Below are 8,766 nucleotides of genomic sequence, written 5' to 3' on the forward strand. Positions count from 1 at the left end.
AAACTCCTCATAGACTTATAGACCTGTGTACACTCACGAACACATTAGTCCCTTAACCTATAAGTCTTCAATACACCAAAATCACTAAGGGGCACTAGATGCACTTACAATCTCCCCCTTTTTGGTGATTGATGACAATATAGGTTAAGTTTTCAACGGGGATAAACATATGAAGTGTAAATACTGATATTGAGGAATTTGATTGCAAGATATAGAAGAACTCCCCCCTAAAGATGTGCATATGTGAGGAAATTGCTTTTGAGAGGAAAGGCACATTGAAGAGTAGAATCATGGAGATCTCCCCATATATCTTGTAATTCATACACGCTTTTAACATATGATATGAAGAATTTGAAATGCATGATGAAATATGGTTACTCATGTAATTCAGCATGCGTGCATTAACATATATGAGGAAATAGCATGCAGAAGAACATAGCGAAAGTATCAGACCACCATCGGGTTTAAGTTTACAACTCGATCCAATAAAAACTTCAGAAGAACGACAATTATAACTTAACAAAAAAAACCTCATATATAGACCCGCTTGAAGACTAACTCAAATTTCTCCCCCTTTGTCATCGAATGACCAAAAGGGACGAAAAATGAGGACTAACGCCCCTGAAGAATATCATCACGAAGTCGACGGAGGAGCGCCAGCGTTGTTGGGGTCGGTTGTTGAAGTAGGGCCTGCCGCAGTGTCGTCCAAGTCTTCATTTTCATCAGTCTCGCGCGATGAAGAATAAGAGCTGGTCACCAAGTGAGGAACTTTGAGCTTCTTGAATTTCTTCGAAGGTGGCTGAGACCAGTCAAAGTCCTGCTTGAAGCCCATCTGCTTGAGATCTTATTCACCATAGAGATGAGACAGAACAGCCCAGGTGCGATCAAATACTTCATGCAGATAGTAATGGTTCTTCTTCACTGAGTTTTGAGTGACTGTCATGTTGTGAAGAATTGAACCAAACTGTTGTTTGACCCATTTGTGGTTGCGATCGACCTTCTGATGAAGACTGAGGAGAAGCTCACGATCAGTCAACCCCCTTGGAGCTGTGCCTCGAGGATTTTGCTTTGAAGCATTAGTGGCAGAGTCATCATTGGTGGAGTAGGATGCTGCTTTGCGAAACTGTCAATACAATGGACGTGTGCCTTCATCAATAATAGCAGCCTTGCCCTTCTCATCAGATGAGGAAACAGGCCGTTTGAAGACCTCTATTGGGGGCAAGTAGCTGTGATGATTTAGAACATCAGCCTTGTAGTTGATTGATGACCTTGACCGGATAAATCTCATGATCCAGGGAGCGTAAGGCTTCAATTCAAACGGGGAAAGAGCAACATTGGCCATAGTCCTCATGAAGAAATCATGGTAGTTGACAGGAACTCCATGGATGATGTTGAATAGCAGATTCTTCATGATGCCAACGACCTCTTCTTCATTAGAGTCATGGCCCTTGATTGGACTGAGGGTCTTGGTCAAAATTCTGTAGAGCACATAGAGCAATTCCTTCACGAGGAATTTGGTTCTTGGGGCTTGACCAGGCTTCAGAGGCTTCATCAACACTTGCATGTAATGATCAGATAGCTTAGGATCATGGTAGATGAGTCTTGCACCTTCAAGGGGAGGACTGACAGGTAAGGCATGAATCAATTCAGAGGCCGGTGCTTTGTAGTGCGTGTTCTCTGTCATCCAGTCTAACACCCAAGAGTTCACATCTTCAGTGTTGCCGGTGATGTGCAACGTAGCGTAGAACTGAAGAATTAGCTCTTCGTTCCAGTCACAGATGTCGGTGCAGAAGTTGAGTAGCCCAGCGTCATGAAGAACACTGAGGACTGGGGTGAAGCAAGGCAGCGACTCCATATCCACATGAGGAATATGCTCATGGTCAAAGATCTTGTCTTTATCGAATAGCAGAGAAGAATAGAAATTCATCTGACTTGCTGTCCACAAACGCTTCCTTCGAAGACGAACAGAGTCATAAGGGTTGTAATCACATGCTCATGAAAGAAGTCATCAGCTTTGAACTTCTATTTCTTTGAGAAGGGATTCTTCGGCTTGGGATGAGGAGTATCAGTCAATGTCTTCACAGCCTCAGGAATCACAGTCTCAGGAGCCGCAGGCTGAGGAATTTTAGTATCAATATCATCAGTAGCAGCCTAGGTCTCCATTCCTTCAGCAGCATTCCCATCAGCACTAGTGGCTGGAACTTCTTCAGGAATGGTGAGCAATGAAGCTTGAGGTTCATTAGACCCTGTATGAATTTCTTCAGTCTGAACCGGGGACTGAGGAATTTGTTGCAGAGGAGTGAATAGTGGTGAATTAGGGTGATGACTTTTCCAGTAGTGATCATTCAGAATAGGAGTGGAGCACCCAATGTCCACGTCTTCATCTTCTCCATCAATTTCCTCGACGCCTGCCTCTTCAGCTGTGAACTGAGGCATGGGCGATGATACCAATGGAGTGGACGTAATGTTGTCCACTTAAATTTCCTCATCCAACTGCTCTGACGAAGCAGCAGAAGGATTTTGTTCATCTAATCCACTTGGAATTTCATAGTCCCCACCAAAGGGTACAATCTCCTTTGAAGGCATGCTTGAAACAGGAACATCATCAATTGGATTTTCAAAAGAGCTCATCAAAGTCTTCACTTTCTTTGGTGCTGAAGACTCTGAGTCGGCAGATGCTTTCCTTTTCTTCACTGTTGCTCGCTCTGCTTCCTTGGTTTTCTTCGCTTCTGTTGCAGAAGGAAGGATAGGACTTGGTGTTGGTGCAGGAGAAGTAGAGGCAATTGGTGCAGTTGAAGGAAATATGCCCTAGAGGCAATAACAAAGTATTATTTATTTCCTTGTATCATGATAAATGTTTATTATTCATGCTAGAATGTATTAACCGGAAACATAATACATGTGTGAATATATAGACACACAGAGTGTCACTAGTATGCCTCTACTTGACTAGCTTGTTAATCAAAAATGGTTATGTTTCCTAGCCATAGACATAAGTTGTCATTTGATTAACGAGATCACCTCATTAGGAGAATGACATGATTGACTTGACCCATTCCGTTAGCTTAGCACTCGATCGTTTAGTATGTTGCTATTGCTTTCTTCATGACTTATACATGTTCCTATGACTATGAGATTATGCAACTCCCGTTTACCGGAGGAACACTTTGTGTGCTACCAAACGTCACAACGTAAATGGGTGATTATAAAGGTGCTCTACAGGTGTCTCCAAAGGTACTTGTTGGGTTGGCGTATTTCGAGATTAGGATTTGTCACTCCAATTGTCGGAGAGGTATCTCTGGGCCCACTCGGTAATGCACATCACTATAAGCCTTGCAAGCATTGTGACTAATGAGTTAGTTGCGGGATGATGTGTTACGGAACGAGTAAAGAGACTTGCCGGTAACGAGATTGAACTAGGTATCGAGATACCGACGATCAAATCTCGGGCAAGTAACATACCGGTGACAAAGGGAACAACGTATGTTGTTATGCGGTCTGACCGATAAAGATCTTCGTAGAATATGTGGGAGCCAATATGGGCATCCAGGTCCCGCTATTGGTTATTGACCGGAGACGTGTCTCGGTCATGTCTACATAGTTCTCGAACCCGTAGGGTCCGCACGCTTAACGTTACGATGACAGTTTTATTGAGTTTTGATGTACCGAAGGAGTTCGGAGTCCCGGATGAGATCGGGGATATGACGAGGAGTCTCGAAATGGTCGAGACGTAAAAATCGATATATTGGACGACTATATTCGGACTTCGGAAAGGTTCCGAGTGATTCGGGTATTTTTCGGAGTACCGGAGAGTTACGGGAATTCGTATTGGGCCTTAATGGGCCATACGGGAAAGGAGAGAAAGGCCTCAAAAGGTGGCCGCACCCCTCCCCATGGTCTGGTCCGAATTGGACTAGGGAAGGGGGGCGCACCCTTCCTTCTTTCTCCTTCCCCCTTCCCTTCTCCTACTCCCACAAGGAAAGGAGGAGTCCTACTCCCGGTGGGAGTAGGACTCCCCCCTATGGCGCGCCTCTCCCCTTGGCCGGCTGCCTCCCCCTTGCTCCTTTATATACGGGGGCAGGGGGGCACCCCAGAGACACAACAATTGATCCTTGAGATCTCTTAGCCGTGTGCGGTGCCCCCCTCCACCATATTACACCTCGATAATACCGTTGCGGAGCTTAGGCGAAGCCCTGCGTCGGTGGAACATCATCATCGTCACCACGCCGTCGTGCTGACGAAACTCTCCCTCAACACTCGGCTGGATCGGAGTTCGAGGGACGTCATCGAGCTGAACGTGTGTAGAACTCGGAGGTGCCGTACGTTCGGTACTTGATCGGTCGGATCGTGAAGACGTACGACTACATCAACCGCGTTGTGATAACGCTTCCGCTGTCGGTCTACGAGGGTACGTGGACAACACTCTCCCCTCTCGTTGCTATGCATCACCATGATCTTGCGTGTGCGTAGGAATTTTTTTGAAATTACTACGTTCCCCAACAGTGGCATCCGAGCCTGGTTTTATGCGTTGATGCTATGCACGAGTAGAACACAAGTGAGTTGTGGGCGATATAAGTCATACTGCTTACCAGCATGTCATACTTTGGTTCAGCGGTATTGTGAGATGAAGCGGCCCGGACCGACATTACGCGTACGCTTACGCGAGACTGGTTTCACCGTTGCGAGCACTCGTTGCTTAAAGGTGACTGGCGGGTGTCTGTCTCTCTCACTTTAGTTGAACCGAGTGTGGCTACGCCCGGTCCTTGCGAAGGTTAAAACAACACCAACTTGACAAACTATCGTTGTGGTTTTGATGCGTAGGTAAGAACGGTTCTTGCTAAGCCCGTAGCAGCCACGTAAAACTTGCAACAACAAAGTAGAGGACGTCTAACTTGTTTTTGCAGGGCATGTTGTGATGTGATATGGTCAAGACATGATGTGATATAATTTGTTGTATGAGATGATCATGTTTTGTAACCGAGTTATCGGCAACTGGCAGGAGCCATATGGTTGTCGTTTTATTGTATGCAATGCAATCGCCATGTAATGCTTTACTTTATCACTAAGCGGTAGCGATAGTCGTAGAAGCATAAGATTGACGAGACGACAACGATGCTACGATGGAGATCAAGGTGTCGCGCCGGTGACGATGGTGATCATGACGGTGCTTCGGAGATGGAGATCACAAGCACAAGATGATGATGGCCATATCATATCACTTATATTGATTGCATGTGATGTTAATCCTTTATGCATCTTATCTTGCTTTGTTTTGACGGTAGCATTATAAGATGATCCTTCACTAAATTATCAAAGTATAAGTGTTCTCCCTGAGTATGCACCGTTGCGAAAGTTCTTCGTGCTGAGACACCACGTGATGATCGGGTGTGATAGGCTCTACGTTCAAATACAACGGGTGCAAAACAGTTGCACACGCGGAATACTCAGGTTAAACTTGACGAGCCTAGCATATAACAGATATGGCCTCGGAACACGGAGACCGAAAGGTCGAGCGTGAATCATATAGTAGATATGATCAACATAGTGATGTTCACCATTGAAACTACTCCATCTCACGTGATGATCGGACATGGTTTAGTTGATATGGATCACGTGATCACTTAGAGGATTAGAGGGATGTCTATCTAAGTGGGAGTTCTTAAGTAATATGATTAATTGAACTTGAATTTATCATGAACTTAGTACCTGATAGTATTTTGCTTGTCTATGTTAATTGTAGATAGATGGCCCGTGCTGTTGTTCCGTTGAATTTTAATGCGTTTCTTGAGAAAGCAAAGTTGAAAGATGATGGTAGCAATTACACGGACTGGGTCCGTAACTTGAGGATTATCCTCATTGCTGCACAGAAGAATTACGTCCTGGAAGCACCGCTGGGTGCCAGGCCTGCTGCAGGAGCAACACCAGATGTTATGAACGTCTGGCAGAGCAAAGCTGATGACTACTCGATAGTTCAGTGTGCCATGCTTTACGGCTTAGAACCGGGTCTTCAACGACGTTTTGAACGTCATGGAGCATATGAGATGTTCCAGGAGTTGAAGTTAATATTTCAAGCAAATGCCCGAATTGAGAGATATGAAGTCTCCAATAAGTTCTTCAGCTGCAAGATGGAAGAGAATAGTTCTGTCAGTGAGCATATACTCAAAATGTCTGGGTATAACAATCACTTGATTCAACTGGGAGTTAATCTTCCGGATGATAGCGTTATTGACAGAATTCTTCAATCACTGCCACCAAGCTACAAGAGCTTCGTGATGAACTATAATATGCAAGGGATGAGTAAGACAATTCCCGAGCTCTTCGCAATGCTAAAGGCTGCGGAGGTAGAAATCAAAAAGGAGCATCAAGTGTTGATGGTCAATAAGACCACCAGTTTCAAGAAAAAGGGTAAAGGGAAGAAGAAAGGGAACTTCAAGAAGAACAGCAAACAAGTTGCTGCTCAGGAGAAGAAACCCAAGTCTGGACCTAAGCCTGAAACTGAGTGCTTCTACTGCAAGCAAACTGGTCACTGGAAGCGGAACTGCCCAAAGTATTTGGCGGATAAGAAGGATGGCAAGGTGAACAAAGGTATATGTGATATACATGTTATTGATGTGTACCTTACTAATGCTCGCAGTAGCACCTGGGTATTTGATACTGGTTCTGTTGCTAATATTTGCAACTCGAAACAGGGGCTACGGATTAAGCGAAGATTGGCTAAGGACGAGGTGACGATGCGCGTGGGAAATGGTTCCAAAGTCGATGTGATCGCGGTCGGCACGCTACCTCTACATCTACCTTCGGGATTAGTTTTAGACCTAAATAATTGTTATTTGGTGCCAGCGTTGAGCATGAACATTATATCTGGATCTTGTTTGATGCGAGACGGTTATTCATTTAAATCAGAGAATAATGGTTGTTCTATTTATATGAGTAATATCTTTTATGGTCATGCACCCTTGAAGAGTGGTCTATTTTTGTTGAATCTCGATAGTAGTGATACACATATTCATAATATTGAAACCAAAAGATGCAGAGTTGATAATGATAGTGCAACTTATTTGTGGCACTGCCGTTTAGGTCATATCGGTGTAAAGCGCATGAAGAAACTCCATACTGATGGACTTTTGGAACCACTTGATTATGAATCACTTGGTACTTGCGAACCGTGCCTCATGGGCAAGATGACTAAAACACCGTTCTCCGGAACTATGGAGAGAGCAACAGATTTGTTGGAAATCATACATACAGATGTATGTGGTCCGATGAATGTTGAGGCTCGTGGCGGATATCGTTATTTTCTCACCTTCACAGATGATTTAAGCAGATATGGGTATATCTACTTAATGAAACATAAGTCTGAAACATTTGAAAAGTTCAAAGAATTTCAGAGTGAAGTTGAAAATCATCGTAACAAGAAAATAAAGTTTCTACGATCAGATCGTGGAGGAGAATATTTGAGTTACGAGTTTGGTCTACATTTGAAACAATGCGGAATAGTTTCGCAACTCACGCCACCCGGAACACCACAGCGTAATGGTGTGTCCGAACGTCGTAATCGCACTTTACTAGATATGGTGCGATCTATGATGTCTCTTACTGATTTACCGCTATCGTTTTGGGGTTATGCTTTAGAGACGGCTGCATTCACGTTAAATAGGGCACCATCAAAATCCGTTGAGACGACGCCTTATGAACTGTGGTTTGGCAAGAAACCAAAGTTGTCGTTTCTTAAAGTTTGGGGCTGCGATGCTTATGTGAAGAAACTTCAACCTGATAAGCTCGAACCCAAATCGGAGAAATGTGTCTTCATAGGATACCCAAAGGAGACTGTTGGGTATACCTTCTATCACAGATCCGAAGGCAAAACTTTTGTTGCTAAATTCGGAAATTTTCTAGAGAAGGAGTTTCTCTCGAAAGAAGTGAGTGGGAGGAAAGTAGAACTTGATGAGGTAACTATACCTGCTCCCTTATTGGAAAGTAGTTCATCACAGAAACCAGTTTCTGAGACACCTACACCAATTAGTGAGGAAGTTAATGATGATGATCATGAAACTTCAGATCAAGTTATTACTGAACCTCGTAGATCAACCAGAGTAAGATCCGCACCAGAGTGGTACGGTAATCCTGTTCTGGAAGTTATGTTACTAGACCATGACGAACCTACGAACTATGAAGAAGCGATGGTGAGCCCAGATTCCGCAAAATGGCTTGAGGCCATGAAATCTGAGATGGGATCCATGTATGAGAACAAAGTATGGACTTTGGTTGACTTGCCCAATGATCGGCAAGCCATTGAAAATAAATGGATCTTCAAAGAAGACTGACGCTGATGGTAATGTTACTGTCTATAAAGCTCGACTTGTTGCGAAAGGTTTTCGACAAGTTCAAGGGATTGACTACGATGAGACCTTCTCACCCGTAGCGATGCTTAAGTCTGTCCGAATCATGTTAGCAATTGCCGCATTTTATGATTATGAAATTTGGCAAATGGATGTCAAAACTGCATTCCTGAATGGATTTCTGGAAGAAGAGTTGTATATGATGCAACCAGAAGGTTTTGTCGATCCAAAGGGAGCTAACAAAGTGTGCAAGCTCCAGCGATCCATTTATGGACTGGTGCAAGCCTCTCGGAGTTGGAATAAACGCTTTGATAGTGTGATCAAAGCATTTGGTTTTATACAGACTTTTGGAGAAGCCTGTATTTACAAGAAAGTGAGTGGGAGCTCTGTAGCATTTCTGATATTATATGTGGATGACATATTACTG

The sequence above is a fragment of the Triticum aestivum genome, chromosome 2D, assembly GCF_018294505.1.
Source record: "Triticum aestivum cultivar Chinese Spring chromosome 2D, IWGSC CS RefSeq v2.1, whole genome shotgun sequence".
Lineage (NCBI taxonomy): Eukaryota > Viridiplantae > Streptophyta > Magnoliopsida > Poales > Poaceae > Triticum > Triticum aestivum.